Source organism: Kogia breviceps, chromosome 10 (assembly GCF_026419965.1).
Source record: "Kogia breviceps isolate mKogBre1 chromosome 10, mKogBre1 haplotype 1, whole genome shotgun sequence".
Classification (NCBI taxonomy): Eukaryota; Metazoa; Chordata; class Mammalia; order Artiodactyla; family Physeteridae; genus Kogia; species Kogia breviceps.
The window spans coordinates 56,443,777-56,460,686 of NC_081319.1; the positions used below are offsets into that span (position 1 = coordinate 56,443,777).

Below are 16,910 nucleotides of genomic sequence, written 5' to 3' on the forward strand. Positions count from 1 at the left end.
TATAATAATATTCAAGGGATAACAGTAGGAAAAGAGTGTGACCATACTTACTCGGCTATAAAACAAAACTAAAAATACCAAACTACTCATAGAAAAATAAAAATAAAGGAGCCTGTAAAGCACTTTGCAAACATAAAGGATTCTAGCAATGCTGAATAATAACTGTAATGCCTTCCAACAGAGCCACTGCCTTTGACAGGATTATCTTGAAATAGCAAGTAGGGGTCTATTCGGCCTAACAGAATTAACAGCTGTTATCAGTGCCCTGGAAATCCATAAAGTCTGGATTTCATAATACTAGGCTGTTCTCTCTCTCTCTCTGTCTCCCTCCATCCCTCATTCCTTCCCTCTCTCCATTTCTTTTCTCTCTCCCTCCCTCTTTGTTTGGTAGTCTTATTTCTAGGAATATATGATGACAACAATTTAACTACAGTCAAGAAAATAGTACCCAATTACCTTAAGACACAGAGCAAAATCTCACAAAGTTCTTTATCATTTTAAGGAGCAGAAAGCTTTTTAAAGCAAGCTTCAGTAATTGAAAACCAAATGACTTCCCAGTATTCTTGTTTAAGGAAACAGGGAGACTAACTGCAGTCATGACCTAATTCATGGCCATGCTGTGTCTTCTCTCACTGCAATGTGACTCGGCAGCTCCTCCCATCAAGAGAGGAATGTATTTCCTCACTCTTTTTATCTGGACTGGCTGAGGATTTGCTCTGTCCAGTAGAATATGGCAGGAGAGAGGTATGTCCATCCTAGGCTTAGGCCTCAGGCCCTTTGTGTATTTGACTCTCCAGCTCAGACTTCCACCACTGTCACACAGTGAGACCACATGGGAAGATCCACATTGTCCTGGCCAAGGGCAGTATCAGTGACCAGTCAGTTGCCAACCAATTCTTTGAATATGGGACAGGGCCAGCCAATGTCCACTGAGCTGCTGACCCAACATGGAACTCATCTCATTCACATGAGTTAGTTTAGCTGAGACCAGAAGAACCATCCAGCTGAACCAAAGACCTGTATGCAATAATAAATATTTATGGTTTTATGCCCCTAAGTTGTGGAGTGTTTGTTATGCAGGCATAGCTAACTGATATAGGCCTCATCTTCATCTCCTTACCATGTGATCATTGGTCTACCTGATGTATATTTACCTCAGTGGAGTTGACACACACAAAGACTCTGGATATATACTTTGTACTTGCTACATTATGATAGGTGATTGACGTTTGGAACATCACCTGTGGTGCCTAAATGGCATCCCTACATTTAGAGGGATGTTTATGATGATCACAATCCCTAATTACATGGAACCCCTCTACTCTTATTTATATTAAAGCAGCCATGCCCAAGCCTGGGCAAAACTGTGAAGTATACAAATTGTCAACATCATCTCATCTGTGATGACGTCCTCTTCCCTTCATAGTTATTGCCCTACTTCAAGACTTTATCAAACAATCTCTGTTACTTATGGTATGGAAAAGAGTGAAAATCTCTATCAAGACCAGAGATTTTAAATAGAGATTCTTGTCCCTACAAGAGCAATAGAAAAACTTAGAAAATCCTTGAAATTGTGTGCAAATAATTGTATGCATGTTCATATATGTTTTATTTATTTGTTTTTTTACTGGAAAAATTGTCCAGTATCTCCTGTTAGTAAGAGATAGGATTTCTAGGCAGAAATTCGGCAAGGACATAGAATATTTAAACAACACAATCAACCAATAGGATCAATAGAACACTCCATCCAACAATAGCAGAATATACATTCTTTTTCAAGTGCACATAGAACATTCACTAAGATAAACTGTATTGGGGTCATACACAACCTCAAAAAAATTTAAAGAGTTGAAATTATGTAGATTGTGTTCTCTGAACATAATATAATCAAACTAGAAATCAATATGGAAAGACAACACAAAAATCTCTAAAAACATGAAAAATAAACAATACACTTCTGAAAAATCCACGGGTCAAAGAAAAAGTCTCAAAAAATGAAAAAAAATACATGAAACTGAATAAAAACAAGACAAAAATGCATTTTATAGGGTTCAAATAATGCAGTGCTAGAGGGACATTTATAGCACTAAATGCTTACAATAGAAAAAAAGAAAAATCTTAAATCAATAAATTAAGTTTCTACCTCAAAAAATTAGAAAAAGAAATATGAAATAAGTCCAAAGCAAGAAGAAGGAAGGGAATTATGAAGGTAAGAACAGAATTCAGTGAAACCAAACAGAAAAACAATAAAGAAAATCAACAACAAAAAAAGCTGGTTCTTCAGAAAAGATAATAAAACGGATAAACCTTTACTAAGAATAACAAAGATTTTGTTTGTTTGTTTTAAATATATAGAGAGAAGGCACAAATCACCAATATCAAGAATGAACTAGGGGGCTTCCCTGGTGGCGCAGTGGTTGAGAGTCCACTTGCTGATGCAGGGGACATGAGTGTGTGCCCTGGTCTGGGAAGATCCCACATGCCGCAGAGTGGCTGGGCCTGTAAGCCATGGCCACTGAGCCTGCACGTCCAGAGACTGTGCTCCACAATGGGAGAGGCCACAACAGTGAAAGGCCCGCGTACCGAAAAAAAAAAAAAAGAATGCATTAGGGAATATAACTACAGCTCCTGCAGTGTTAAAAAGGTAATAAAGGAATATTATGAATGACTTTATGCTCATAAATTTGACAAGTAGAAGAAATGAGTCAATTGCTCAAAACCCACAAATGACAAAAATTCAACCAATAATCAGTAGACAATCTGAATCAGTCTATAACCATGAAAGAAAAGGAATTTGTAATTTAAAAGTTCCTAAATAAGAAATCTTTCTTCAGGGCCAGATGGTTTCTCTTAAGAATTCTACCAAACATTTAAGGAAGAATTAACAACAATTTTACATAATCTGTTTCAGAAAAGAGAGGAGGAAACACTTCCCAACTCATTTTCTGAGGCCAGTATTTCCCTGATACCGAAGGCAGACAAAGACAGTTCAAGCAGTTCAAGAGAGAAAGAGAGAAAGTGAGAAAGCACATGGGCACAGGAGAGAGGGAGGAAGAGACATGGGGGTGGAGCCCCCTGGGGTCAGGCCAGGTCCCAGGCACAGCACAGAGGGGCCTTTTCCTCCCCAGGGGCTTTCTTCCCCTTTAGCTGCCACAGTGTAGAAGTGGGCAAGGAACGAAGGATCAGAGAAGGGGCCTCCACTCCTGCTCAAGTGGAGGATAAGAAAGACATAGCTTGGGCTGGGAGGGATGGGAGTGATGTCTCCACCTCCCTGTGCTTCCCCGTTGCACCCCACCCCCCGCCAGAGATTAATTTGTGTTCAGTGCATATTCATTATAGTTTTGTCTCCTTAGTAATTTTTCCTTTGGAGAAATGCCCCCCTAAACCTGGTGAGCCTACCCACCACAGGATCCTGACTCCCCAGGCAAAAGCATGAACACGTGACCCAGGAGGGCCAGACTATGCTGCCCTCTAGGTGGAGGCATTGACCCGGGGTTGAGTACGTGACCCAAATAAGACAGCCTTTTTCGTTCTGAGATAGGAGACACCAAAGTGTCCAGAAGCCTGGAGTACACAGGAGCCATCTGTGCTGCCTCATGAGAAGAATGACCCTTAAAGTGAAGTCTTCATAGCAGACAGTAAAGTCCCAAGATGGAGACGGTCAAAGCCCCTATGGCAGTTGGTACCTCTCAATGCAATTGTACCTGAAGCAGCTGCCTCTGGGGTTTCCCAACGATCGAGGCCAATAAATTCCCTTGTTGCTTAAGCCAGTTTGATGTAGATTTCTGTTACTGGAAATCAGGCATCTTCTAATATATGATGTTACTCAGATCCAGCTGAAGTAACCTCATCCTTTGAGATTTAAATAAAATGTATTTGTATCCCCTTCCCTTTATTCTATAGTAATTCATCTGCCTTTCGCAAGATGTCTGCAAGTTTGCCAGGATTTACAGTTTCCTACCTGTATTTAGCTCTGGGACCTTACTTTGCGTCGAGTAAAGTCTGAGGGTCCCATGTAGATGCATTTCTCTGTACACTACACTGATTCAGCTGTGGAATTTATCCCCTTTACTTTGACATTGCCAAAAACTACTCACAAGTGGTGTCTGTGTGTGTGTGTGTGTGTGTGTGTGTGTGTGTGTGTGTGTGTGTGTTTACAGCACAGAGAGACAGATAACCTGAGTTGACTGAGTGTTAGACATACCTTCTCTGTAAAGCCATGTAGAGTCCCCACCAGGAGTGCAATCTCCCACAGGTCACTTATCTCAACCATCTCTGGCCTCCTACTGTTTGCTTGGTAATCTTCCTCTTCCTCTAGACTTTACACCTTTTCTGGCTTTCTTATTTTCCTGATCTCTCAGACTTGGATTCCTTCACCCAGAAAGCCAACCCCCTCATTCTATTATACTGAACAAGTTACCTTAACAGGCCTCCCTGTGAAAATCCCAAAACTCATCAACATCCTCAGTTAAACTAAAGGGCCATTTGTTCAGATCCTCACCTTCAGAAACCCAGAATTCACAACTGCAAGCTCGCCTGCTTCTGTCCTCAATATGTCGTTGTGAAGGGAAGAAGCCGTATGCGAATTTATTTTTCATGATAAGAATTATGCTGCCATCATCTATTTTCCCCCGCCTGCCTCCCCCGCCCCTTCTCTTAGCAGGAAAGGCAGCTACAGTCAGTTGGGTTTCAAATAACAATGTCCTCTCCTGGCCACACGTGTCTTGATTGAGAGATCATGATGAGCACCTCTGTTCTCCACTCAGCTATGGAGCCAGCATCATCACATGCACAGCCACTACGTAGCAAGATGGAAGAAATCCTAAGCAAAAATCCCCCTTAGTTGAAGTGACCTGAAGTTAGTAAGGTGTTCACCCTAGTCTGGGGTTGGAGAGGGGTCGGGGGAGACAGCCTGCAGAAATGACAAATCACAACGTTTGTCTCTAGGGCAGAGCTTCTCAACCTTGGCATTACTGACATCTTGGACTAGATCCTTCTTTGCTGTAGGGGTCTCTCTTGTGCATTGTAGGGTATTTAAGGTATTTGGTCTCTCCCCACTAGATACCAGTAGCATACTGACCCCTCTCTTCCCCATCGGGGAAAAACTTCTCCAGATGAGTATTATGCTAAGTGAAATAAGTCAGACAGAGAAAGATAAATACTGTATGATAGCACTTGTACATGGAATCTAAAAAATACAACGAACTAGTGAATAGAGTGAATATAACAAAAAAGAAGCAGACTCACAGATATAAAGAACAAACTAGTGGTTACCAGAGGAGGCAGTGGGAGGCAAAACTGGGATGGGTGATTAAGAGTTACAAACTATGAGGTTCAAAATAAGCTACCAGAATATATTGTACAACCCGAGAAATATGACCAATATTGTATAATAACCATAAATCAAGTATAACTTTTAAAAATTGTTAATCACTGTATTGTACACCTATAACTTATATAATATTATAGAGCAACTATACTTGTAAATAAATAAGTAAATAAATTAATTAAATAAACTAAAAATGTCCCCAGACATCACCAATATCCCAAGGGAGACAAAATTTCTGCTGGCTGAGAATCTCTGCTCTAGGGGGTCACTCTGTAGAAATATACAACAGAAAAGAAATGGGCATTGACTATAACATTATAAAATGTCTACATATAACCTAGTCTATGAACCCATTGAGTAAAACTAATTGCCTTGATTGTGTAGTTTTAATTGATATCCCCAAATCCAATTTAACTATTAAGGCAAAAGCAGAATGCTTATTCACTATACTAATTTGTTTTAAAAATAACCCAGTCTGGCACACACCTTTGGTAATGTTACATACTTCAGAAACATGCTGGGAGAATTAGCACTTAGAAAGTGCTTTAAAGATAAGACCATATTAAAATCATTAGTGTAGCTTTTAAAACCTATATTGTTTTAAAAATGGATTTTGCCAAGAGATATTCTGAGTTTGTAAATCAAACTTCTACTCATTTCTCCCTAGTTACTTGTTAGTGGATTTTACAGATGTAGGGCTGGAGGTAGTGCTATGTTTATTGGTCCCTGACATTTAACAGACATAAAATTTTTGTTGACAGAGGTGACCTATTATATTACACTGTCATAACTGGTTCAGATTCTTCCCCAAGCCGTTGCTGGACCTTAACTGAAGGGCATAAGGAAAAGGAATGAAAGAGATTGGGTACAGCCTAAGCCAGAGGGTGAAAATTCCAGGGCCTAATAGACTTGAATCCAGAATCCATGCAGCCCTCTATACTTGAGATCAGGTAGGGTGGCAGGGCTATGATTCTGGGAAGTTTGTACAATTTAGAGAACGTCTCCAGGTGTGAAATGAATATACCATAGGAGCAGACACAAAGTGCAGAAATTATAGTAAAGGATAGGTTTGGTGGGCATCTTTTCAAGCTCACCAGAAATAGGGGTCAGAAAAGGAAGACAAACTCGTACCCTGCTGTTGAGAATAAAGTTTCTGATACATCCTAAGAGGTCAGGCCCAGTTCAGAAACTAGGAACAACTAAGGCTTCTGGATGTGCAGAGCCTACTGGAGATGGCAGCCTTATATACTCATTAAGACAGATAACCAACAAGGACCTTCTGTATAGCACAGACGGTCCCGTTACTCAACGTTCTGTGATAACATATATGAGAAAAGAATCTAAAAAAGAATGAACATATGTATATGTATAACTGAATCACTTTGCTGTACACCTGAAACTAATACAACATTGTAAATCAACTATACTCCGATAAAATTTTTAAAAAATAAAAAAAAATTTAAAAAGATATTCTTGCACCCCATGGATCCAAGGGATAGTGCTTAGTAATTAGAAACAGGACTCTGGAGACTGACTTGTCCAAGAAGATCCTGACACCCACCAAGAGAGAAACAAGAGAATAATGAGGAACACTCCTAACTACAAATTAGAAACCTTTCTTTAGATACAAGTTCCTTCATTCAGAGATGGAGAGATGGCATTGTAAGAGCTAAGGAGAAAGGGAAAGAGTATGTATCTGTCAGGGTAGAAAAACAAAATCGCCCCAAATATTTAAAATCAAGAGACAGAGCTACTGGGGGCAAGAGTAAGGGACAAACAAGGGATGTTGAGGCATCTGGCATTAATGTTAAGAAGCCAAGGCAGCAGCAGAGACAATCAGCATCACGGGAGCCCCGGCACAGGGCTTTCTGGATACATGTGGGACAACACAGAGACACAGCTCTTGCCAGAGGTGGGGCTGCAAAGCAGGGAGGGAATGTGGAAGAAACAGCCTGACCTCACTCTGCTCTGATCTCTGATGGCTCCATTGGCTACACCCTAATGGAAGCCACATGGCAAGGGAGCCTGGCTGTGTGGTCCAGAGGAATCACCCTTCTTGTCAGAGTTGGTCTAGGTGGGAGGCAAATGGAGAATAACTAGCACAGGAATAAACATTTACTGAATGCCTACTATGCAGACACCAGACAAGGCGTTTTATCTAATTAAAGTCATATGCAGAATTGGTGGATGATTTGAGAAAACCTTTCTCCAAATATTTTCACTATCAACGTGAAATGTCCAGCATTCAATAAGATTTGGCTTTATTTTTGTGCCCTGAGTCTTCTGGAAGAATAACATTTTATATAGGTAAGAAACAGTTTGGCAAAGGTTTTCCAAGTAGTTATAACCCTTGAGTTTTTTCATAATCCTTGTATGGATGTCACCTAATCACAATTATTTACTGGCAGTGTGTGGATTAGATCAAGAATCTCCTGCGAGTTTGGCTGAAGTGCTGCTTAAATGAAGAAAGAAATTATGGAGAAGATTGTGGTTATGAATGATGGTGATTGGCTGTTGGGCTGTCAAGTAAAAGAAAATTTGCATTCCTTCCTTACAGCTGTGGGGCTCAAAACAAAGGTTGGAAGTGAATGGCCCACAGGCCAAATCCAGCTGTAGATGTGTGGTTTCCTTCTCAGAGTGTTGACCCACAGAATATTTTCAAGGTTTTGAATTGGTTGCCAATTTAAAAGTCAGACTATGCCACAGAGACACACTGTTAAGGCCACATTATGGTTTCTTTGGAAAAAACCCCATAGGAATATTTGGCTCAAAAAAACAATAAATGAGAGCTGAAAAGTGGCATACTCTTCAGTTTACCATAGTCCCTACCACTCCCTATTGTCCTCACTACATCGTGGCCACATACCAGCTGCCACTTATTATAACACTTGAACTTCTTAATTTTAATACTTGGATTGCTTAACTCATGTGTACCATCTGCCATGTCTCTGTAGGAGTTTGGATTTGGATTTCTTGAGTTAGAACGAGAATCCCTGGGTAAGCTCACAGAGAGAGAGATCTTCACCTGATAATAAGCGTGAGCTTCCCAGAGATGCACTGATTGCCATGGATGATAACAAGGTCACTGACACTGAGGACTTCCAAGGGAAGCTGGATCACAATTTGGCAGCAACTCTACAGAGAGAATTTAAGCTTTGGATGATAATCCTTAAAATCCCTTCCCTGAGATTTTACTGGAGTTTAGACTGTGATCTTTTAGATCCATATACTGTCCCTCACCTCTGATTCTAGCACATGAACTAGAACATAGCTGAAGCCAATAAACATATGTTACATCAGATAATACTTTGATTCATTAACTATTCCTTACTTTAAGGCTATGATGGCTGAAACAACTTATTTTTTAATCTGGGGAAAATGTTATATCAAGTTATTATTGTTCATCAATAAATTAATAATCTTACCTAAGAATGATCCAGCAGTCATGAGACTAAAAACAAGTAAAGTTTAAAAAGGCATGAAAAAGTAAATTATAAAAAGATCAGAGAAGTTCCTAAATAATGTTTATATCCTTTAAAATTTTAAAAAGGGATTACTCCAGTGAGTAACTAATACCACAATTAGTCACTTGTAGGAAAAAAAGAGATAAAGACTATGTTGGACTCAGCAAAAAACAATAGGGAGAGAATTTAACTAATAATGCAAAAACTCTAGAGTGTGACTACCTCTGAGAGTCTGATTAAAGACAGTGGCTTATAAAATATTTAACTTAGTTTAGCAGTTATATATTTTGTGCCTATTATACACATGCCATTCCTTAAAAGGAATAAAAAATCGAAAGTCTTTATGAAAAGCTCAAGACCCTTTTTTGTCCGTCCCTAAGAGGGGATCCTGACATGGGACACAGGCCAAGATCACTATTTGGCTTCGTGGATAGAGCATGAAACTTTGTTGTAATCATAGAAGCTACAGTGTTATAAGCCCAAAAGTTAAAAACTGTAGGATCCGCATAGCCTAGACTCTTTGGATTTCCTGTATTTTTAGACTTTCCCTTTTCTGAAAGTTTTCCCATGCCCCTTGGTCCTTGAGCATCTTTGGGATATTTATCTTTGAGTTTGTTCTTGCCCTCCTTTTCCTGCCCTAGGATTCACAAGATATCAAGGGCCAAGGTAAGCTTGTGGCCAATGGGGAAAGAGGCCAAGATGGTAATTTGACTTGTTTTTGATCTAGACCACAAAGCAAAGGGAATTTTTGAGACCCAACCATAGGCCAGCTCACCCAACCTAGAGTTTCCAAATAACAGTTTGAAGTTAACGTATTAGGACAATAAATCATCTGCCTGCTTCTTCTTCTGTGCCACTCTAACTCCATCCCCACAGAGCATTAGCCTGCTTTAAATTCCTTTAATGTTTTCTCATAATGCTTAGAATAAAATCCAAATGCTCTCCCAAAGTCTACAAGGCCCAGTATGATCTGATTCCCACCTGTACTTCAATCTCATTTCATACAACTTTTATTTATGATACTCCATACCACTGGCCTTTCATCTCTTCTTTAAACATACCAAGCTCATTCCTGGCTCATGGCCTTTCACATGCTGGTCCTCAGTTTAGAACACTTTCCCCCAGTCCTCTGCCAGGCTGGCTTTTTCTCATTCTTCTGATCTCATATTAAATTTCACTGACTCAGAGGAACTCGCCCTAACTACATACATCTCATACCCACAACTCTCTTGAATATCACTTTGTTTTCTTTTTTTAGTACAAATCACAACCTACGTTAATTTATTTCTTCTCTTTGTCTCTCTTCTAGAACATAAGCTCTATGAAAGCCTGAACTGAGTGTGGCTCCAATGCCTGGCACAGTGCCTGGCCAAGAAAAGGTTCTCAAATGTGGGAGTGATTGTAACAGCATGCATTGCCAGGAATGTCCACCTCAACACTTCCCATATAGATGCATGGCAGGATTTGAGAGTTCAGGAGCTAACAAAGAATGGTCCACCTCATCATAACCACCCAGTACAGGCATAAGTGAAAACCCCAGAGAGTAACGAAGGAGTTTAAGGGAAAAGAAGATGGTATTGGTTGAGGTGAATTAAGCAACACTCTATAGAAAAGTAGCATTTCTTATCTATCTTTAAAATGTACATTGGATTCCAATAAGTAAAAAAAAAAAAAAGAAGATGATATGAAGAGGAATAATACAAACAAAAGATTACATTGAAAGACATGTTTAGAGATAAATATTTCACCAGTGGAGTGAGAGGGTTCATAAGCAAAGAGTGAGAGAGAAAAGTGAGAAAGCCAGTTAGGGCTGTCCCGGGAATCCAGAATGGCAGGATAGAGTTTGACCACATCTCATTATATACTGGGCATCCAGAAAAATTCCAAATTTGTGTTGCAATGATATTTAAGATGGATTGTAGCAGAGAGGGACTGGAAATCAGTTAAGAGGCTTTAACAATCAGTTGAATGGCAGCATTGGGTGCCTAAGATCCAGTTTTGTCAGTAGAAGATGAAATAAAGATACCAATGTCAGAGAGACATCCTGGAGGCTGAATCTTGTGGATGTCTGAAATGATAAAGAGAGAGGTTTTCATGAAGCAAATAAGGTGGCTCATATTCAAAGAGAAGAAAATATAAGGATAAACTGGGTTGGGAAGAGGAAGCACTGAGTCCTGCTATGGGCAAGTGGTTTGAGTTCCCAGAATGACATCTAGATAAAGATGCCCTACAGTCAACTGGAAATGAAGATTCAATGGGGGGAGGGGTTGGTTGGACTGTGAAATCATCTCCTCTAGAGATAACAACTTGAAGTGTGCAGAAGAGTTCACTGATAGAAAAATACAGAGGTGAAGGGACAAAGAGAAAAGGCAGAATCTCGAGGAACATCTACATGTGGGGGCAGCTGGAGGAAGAGGGAAGCAAAGAAGTCTCATCAGGAAGTTCCAAAATAGACTGAACACGTGCTCTGTGTGTCAAAAGTTCAAGCTCCTAACAATAGTATCAATAAATGCATCTATTTATCTTCCAGCATGATTCTTCCTGCAGGATTACAAATGTCTTATTAATGTCACCCACAACATCCATTTATCATGGCTGTTTATTATTCATCTCGAAGTGACAGCATACCTGGCACTTGTTTAAACACTTAGGAAGAGACTTCCTGCTGTAACAGATGTCAGGGAAAGGGAGGCAAGGTGTACACTTCCACCTTAAAATTAAATCAGGATTTAGGATCTGGGTTTTAAAGATACAAAATTCCTTTGTTTGTGTGAATTCTTTCCCCATCCAAAGAATTTGGGGAGAGAAATTTCATTGGTGTTTGTTTATGGTGAAAATAATTTTCTACGTGAATTATGAAAATTCTGTTAATTTTTCATTGAGGTTTGTATACCTCTCTGCACTTCAGTCTCTATATGAGATCTACAACTGATAAGCAGTCAGAGTTGCCTGAAGAAATTGGTACCAAGGAGTAGAAGACAGACCTGGTTGAATATGTAAGATTCATAATGGTAATTTCAATTTTTATAACCCTAGGATTTGTCTTTCTAGAAGCCACTATTTTTTTAACTTAATCTTCAGCTTGATTAATAGCCTCAAAGTTCAAGGTCCCAAAGGCTAGCCCTACCTGGCCAACAAACCTTAATTTATGTTCCTTAAACCAGTGGTCCTCAGAGAATGGTCTCTACTTTAGACGAATGATAAAAATCCCAATGATTAGTCCAGTGCCCAGGGGACAAAATCTCCATTCTAAACCTCATCAGCACATTCCTTTTACAAATGAGAAGATTGATCTTTCTATTGTATTTCATAGCTATGTCCACTTGCATCCTGTCTTACGTTTGTTAAGAAAAGAACTCTAAAACGGTGATCAATAAAACATATAAGGTAAATAACTGGGAAAGGAGCATGATTACAGTTTGAGTTGATAATCCAAGAGGGCCTGGTATAGAAAATAAATTTTTAAAATTAATATTAGTTAAAAATGTGGGATGGGTAATAATATTAGCACTCTCCTATTAGAAAATGATAATAAAACTTATGATCTTAAAATATATATGTTTCAGCATTTCCATAACAGTGGCCCAAAGTAGCATTACTTTATCTACCACCGCACTCATGGGGATAAAATGGATGCAACTCTAGTGCTATTCTCTATTAATAGGAGTCAGGGTTTCTCAGGGACTAAAAGCTTAGCTAATAGTAGAAAAAAATTAATATGGGTATGAAACATCTCATTACCTTTATGAAACAGACTTTCAAAAATGCCTCAGGAATACAAAAGAGGCAGCTTAATGGGGTGTACACATTGCAATCATTTGAGCAACATGAATAATTATAATTCACTGGGACAACATGACTATGAAATGCCTTGATGCATAATAGTACTCCACGATGAAAAAGTGTAAGGTACACAAAAAGTTCATTGGAAAACAAAAATAAGGGCATATTTATTTTTTTAAATATTTTTAATAAGTAGGTTAGAGAATTTATATAGAGATAGAGATAGAAATACAGATATGATATAGATGTTCTGTTTCTTTTATTTGATTTTTCTTCTAAGTAAATAGAAAAGAACAGGTAGATTTAATTTTAAGTCAGATAACTCAAGGAAAGTTAGAGACTTTTCTTGGTTAACCAGAGGAGTGATCACTTCCTATGGCCACACTTAACCATCAATAGGAAGTCCAGCCGTGTATTAGAGGCTGATGTATGAGGCAGCATCTGAAGAAGAGGGTCATCTGACTAGACTCCCCCTTTCACTCCTTCAATGAGGAAACCACTGGGTGTTTTTATTCCAAAAATACTGAGAAACCAAGGCATCGTGAAGTAAAGGCTCACTGCCTGGGACTAAGATTGGATGGACGGGGTGCTCTCAGGGGGGCTCCATGTTGCTAGTATAAGGGTTTCTGATGACTCATTGCCATAGCAACCGAACCTTGACTCTAAGACAAAACTCAGGCCAAAAACCATCAGCTCAGGATGGAAACAATTTTGAAGAGATTCGTTAAGATCCCATATGCCAACCAAAAATAATTGACTCATAATCCAGAATCTGTAAACTCAGCTGGTCTGACACCACATTCTGTATTACTATAGCTCTAGGAAAGTAGAAACACTGAGAAGTATAAAATACAGGGAAGGTACAAAACAAGTTTATAAATAATGAAGACATAAATCAAACCCATAGTATAATATTTCTTGATCATTTAAGTATAGGTGTAATACATTTTGAATCCCATTGTGATTACTTGTGTGTTTATATGCACGTATGTGCATGCTATCTGCTTTTGAATTTTCTGAAGCTTTTAAATGAAATTGATAGAGATTTTATCAAAATATTTAGGAGCAGCTGTCTACTTAAATTTGTCATCAGCAATTAAAGATTTAAGATGATTTGATTCCTAAAGTATGTTTTGATTTATTAGTGGCAAAAGTAGTGTTTGAATGTTGAGAAAAAAATTTAATAATGAATAAGATTACAAATGGGAGCAATTAAAAAGTTACCAATAGTAGCAAGTGTTTTCCCTACACCTGGTCACTAAAGATACTTGATCATTAAAGATCCTTGGTCACTAGAGATCCTAGAAGATGTTATTCTCTGATTTTTTTCCTAGTAGGAATTTTGCCTTTCAATATCAGATCATACACCCAAGGATGGGGCTCTGATTTCTCCTTCCTTCCCGCAGAAGGGCAGGGCTGGGTTCACACTCCTGTTGGCTTAAACTGAGATTCAGTAGGAAATCTATAAAATAATTATTTTCCATTGCCTACTTCAGTCATTTTTGAGTAAAGGTGGAATGGTTACCGATAATGAAGGAAGCCCTGATTTCAGTCATACATTGACAACAAAGAAGCATAAAATATAACCCTACCCTCCAAGACCTGAGCAAGGAGTGAAAAGAGGTAAGGCAGACTCTGGTACAACCATAGTCCTGTTTACATCTCTGATACACCAAGTCTTTACTGGGAACACCATAGATGAAACGTGGGATTTTGCATGTGTCCCCGACCTAACAACAAAAAAACAAATGAGGTGTGCGATGCCTCTAACAGAGATTCGGGGACATTTTCAACAGAGATTTGGGCACATTTTCTTACTTTACAGGGTCAACATTTTCAATGTTTATCTTAACAAGTAGTCGTGGGTTAGTCTGACATGCTTTTTAGAGCATCATAACTTGAACTTAGAGAATTGGTTTGAGTCGATCGCACAATAAAGGCAGAGATGAAATCCCATTTACAAAACTGCGGTGTCAGAAAAAGCAAACCTCTTGTATAACAGTCCTGATCAATGTGTTAGCTACTCCACACAATATTCAATATTCCCACAAAAAGGTACCGGTACAACAAAGGCTGTGGACAGTGTCTTAGAGCCTCTTGTAATGGGATTTGACAAAAGCCAGGCACTCTGGGCAGGCTCCATCAATGTTAATTGAAGCAGAATTGATTCAAAGACAAATAGGAGTCCTTGAGAGGTGACAGGGTGGCTTGGGGATTGTGACTCTTTCCTTTTTCCATTACCCCTTTATATTTAATTACTTGTTCTAGCCAGTGAATTGTAATTTGATTTGCCATTAGGTGACTCTCGCTTGGTCTCATATGTTAGTTGAGTCTTTCACTTAAAGGAAAAAATGTCTCATAGCCTGTGACGGTGCCTGTTTCACAGGAAGGAAATTATCCCCTGGCAAGTGGGTCTCTAATTGATAAGGTCTTCTTTTCAGTTCCTAACATTGCAGAGGTATTTGTATTTGTGTGCAAGTTAGCTACTTATTGGAGAGGTGATCCCAGGAAACACTGGTTGAGAAGTGAGGTGTTAAACAAGGAAGGAGAGGCAGCCAGCAAAAGTGGGTTCACAAACTAGTTCCCACCATGGCCCACTGAAGTGTCCCCTCATTGGGGACCTCAGAACCAGCTTAGAATGCACCTCAGTCCATCTCTCCAAAGGGTGAGGGAGGTGGGGCATTTATACACCAACGCTCCTCAGTCCTGGTTGAGGGCTAGATTCAGTGGGGAGGGGAGAATACCCCAGAACTTCTGGCCTGGGATGCACACAGGTACCCCAGCCCGAGAAAGCCCTCAGAAACAGGGACAAGGAGCCAACTGCATCCGCTACAATCTGTCTGCAAATATGTAAACTGCTTTCAACGCCAGTGGTCCTTCAGAAAGACACACAATAACACCTCCTCCTTGATAAGATGTTGGAGGGAATTAGGAAGAGGTTATGTTCGTCCCACTTGTTGATACCCTTAATACAGACCTAAGGAACTAAGGTTAGAGTCAGTATAGTTTTGCTGAAGAATCTAACATCATGTCACCTTTAGTAGGTGTCCGTTCATTTACCCTTGAGGTAGCTCCTGGCCTCAACATTCCTGTCCACTAGGCCCTCCCCTGGGTGCGTCACTCTGGAACATCAGAATGCTAAAGAGAGGTCAAATTCAGCACACAGTGGGCTGAACCTGGATCCCACTCAGAAATAGGCATATTTTTTTAACTTAAAAAATACTAATTTTTAAAATAAAACCTTCAATTTTCATATTGATTTGCTGTTAGTTGGCATACATTTGCCAAGCTTAGACAATAATCGTAGGAAGCAGGCAGGAGAGGATGGTAACCAAGTTACAAGGAAGGACAATGAAGTTCCCAAGGTGAGGTTCAAAGTCAGAAGTCAGTAAAGCAGACAGGCGCTGGGACCCAGGTGAGGGAACAGCTGAGCACAGTGGTAAAGAGCCCAAGCTTTGGGGTCAGGCAGGCCTGGGGTATCCCAGCTGGGACTCCCACCAGCTGGGGGGTCTGGCCCAGTGACCTAGCCATTCGTACCTCAGTTTCTCGTCCAAGTAATGGGAGGTGATAAGACCTACCTCATGTGGGTTTTGTGACAATTAAATGAGCCTGTGCTTGTAAAGTGTTGTGCCCAGTGCCCAGTATGTGGTAAGGACTTAATCGTTGTTACTTGCTCTTGTGTTATTATTAGCATTTTAATGACTTCAAGGTAGAAAGTAGGAAATGTTCTTTCTACTGTGCATGGCTCGAAGTCCAGTGTAATATCCGTGGGACTATAATACGTACCACGGCAATCAGAGCAAATTCTGCTCGCCACCCGACACAGAATGAGTTACCTTAGCTCTGGTCTGTGTGTCACATTTGAAATCTCATGTGTGCAGGCGGGGAGTGCTTGGGGTTTTCTGGAAACTGCTTGCTTGGGGTTTTCTGGAAACTGCTTTCTACTGAAGTGGCAGATCCAGCCTGATGAGGCCCTGGGTGGAATTCTTCCCCGAGGTGAATGAGACCTCTGTGCCAGTATTTAGAGAGACTCGACTGCCCTTGGATGCCCTGGGGCCGGTGGCGAAAACAGGTGAGAAAGGTGGCATCTCACACACCTGAGTGCATGTCAGTTTCACTTTCTGTAAAGGCAGCAGCATCGTCCCTGAGGAGGGGGTGCAGCCCTACCCTGTCCTGCAGGAGGGACCAAGGTGTCTGGGTACAAGGTCCAGGCAGGGGCTGGCAGTCTCCTCCCCTGACTTCTGCCTATGAACCTCCACCTTTCCTTCTAAACGCTTTCAGCAAGGAGACCTAAGATGACACTCAGCAGTTACTCGGTGCTCTCAACCAAAGGC

At 40.1% G+C, this 16,910-nt stretch overlaps 1 protein-coding gene across 1 annotated transcript in view; it reads right to left on the reverse strand.

Moving 5' to 3' along the window:
- RBMS3 (RNA binding motif single stranded interacting protein 3) overlaps positions 1-16,910 on the reverse strand; it is a 1,499,266-nt gene that overhangs the window by 1,252,626 nt on the left and 229,730 nt on the right. The window lies entirely within an intron of this gene.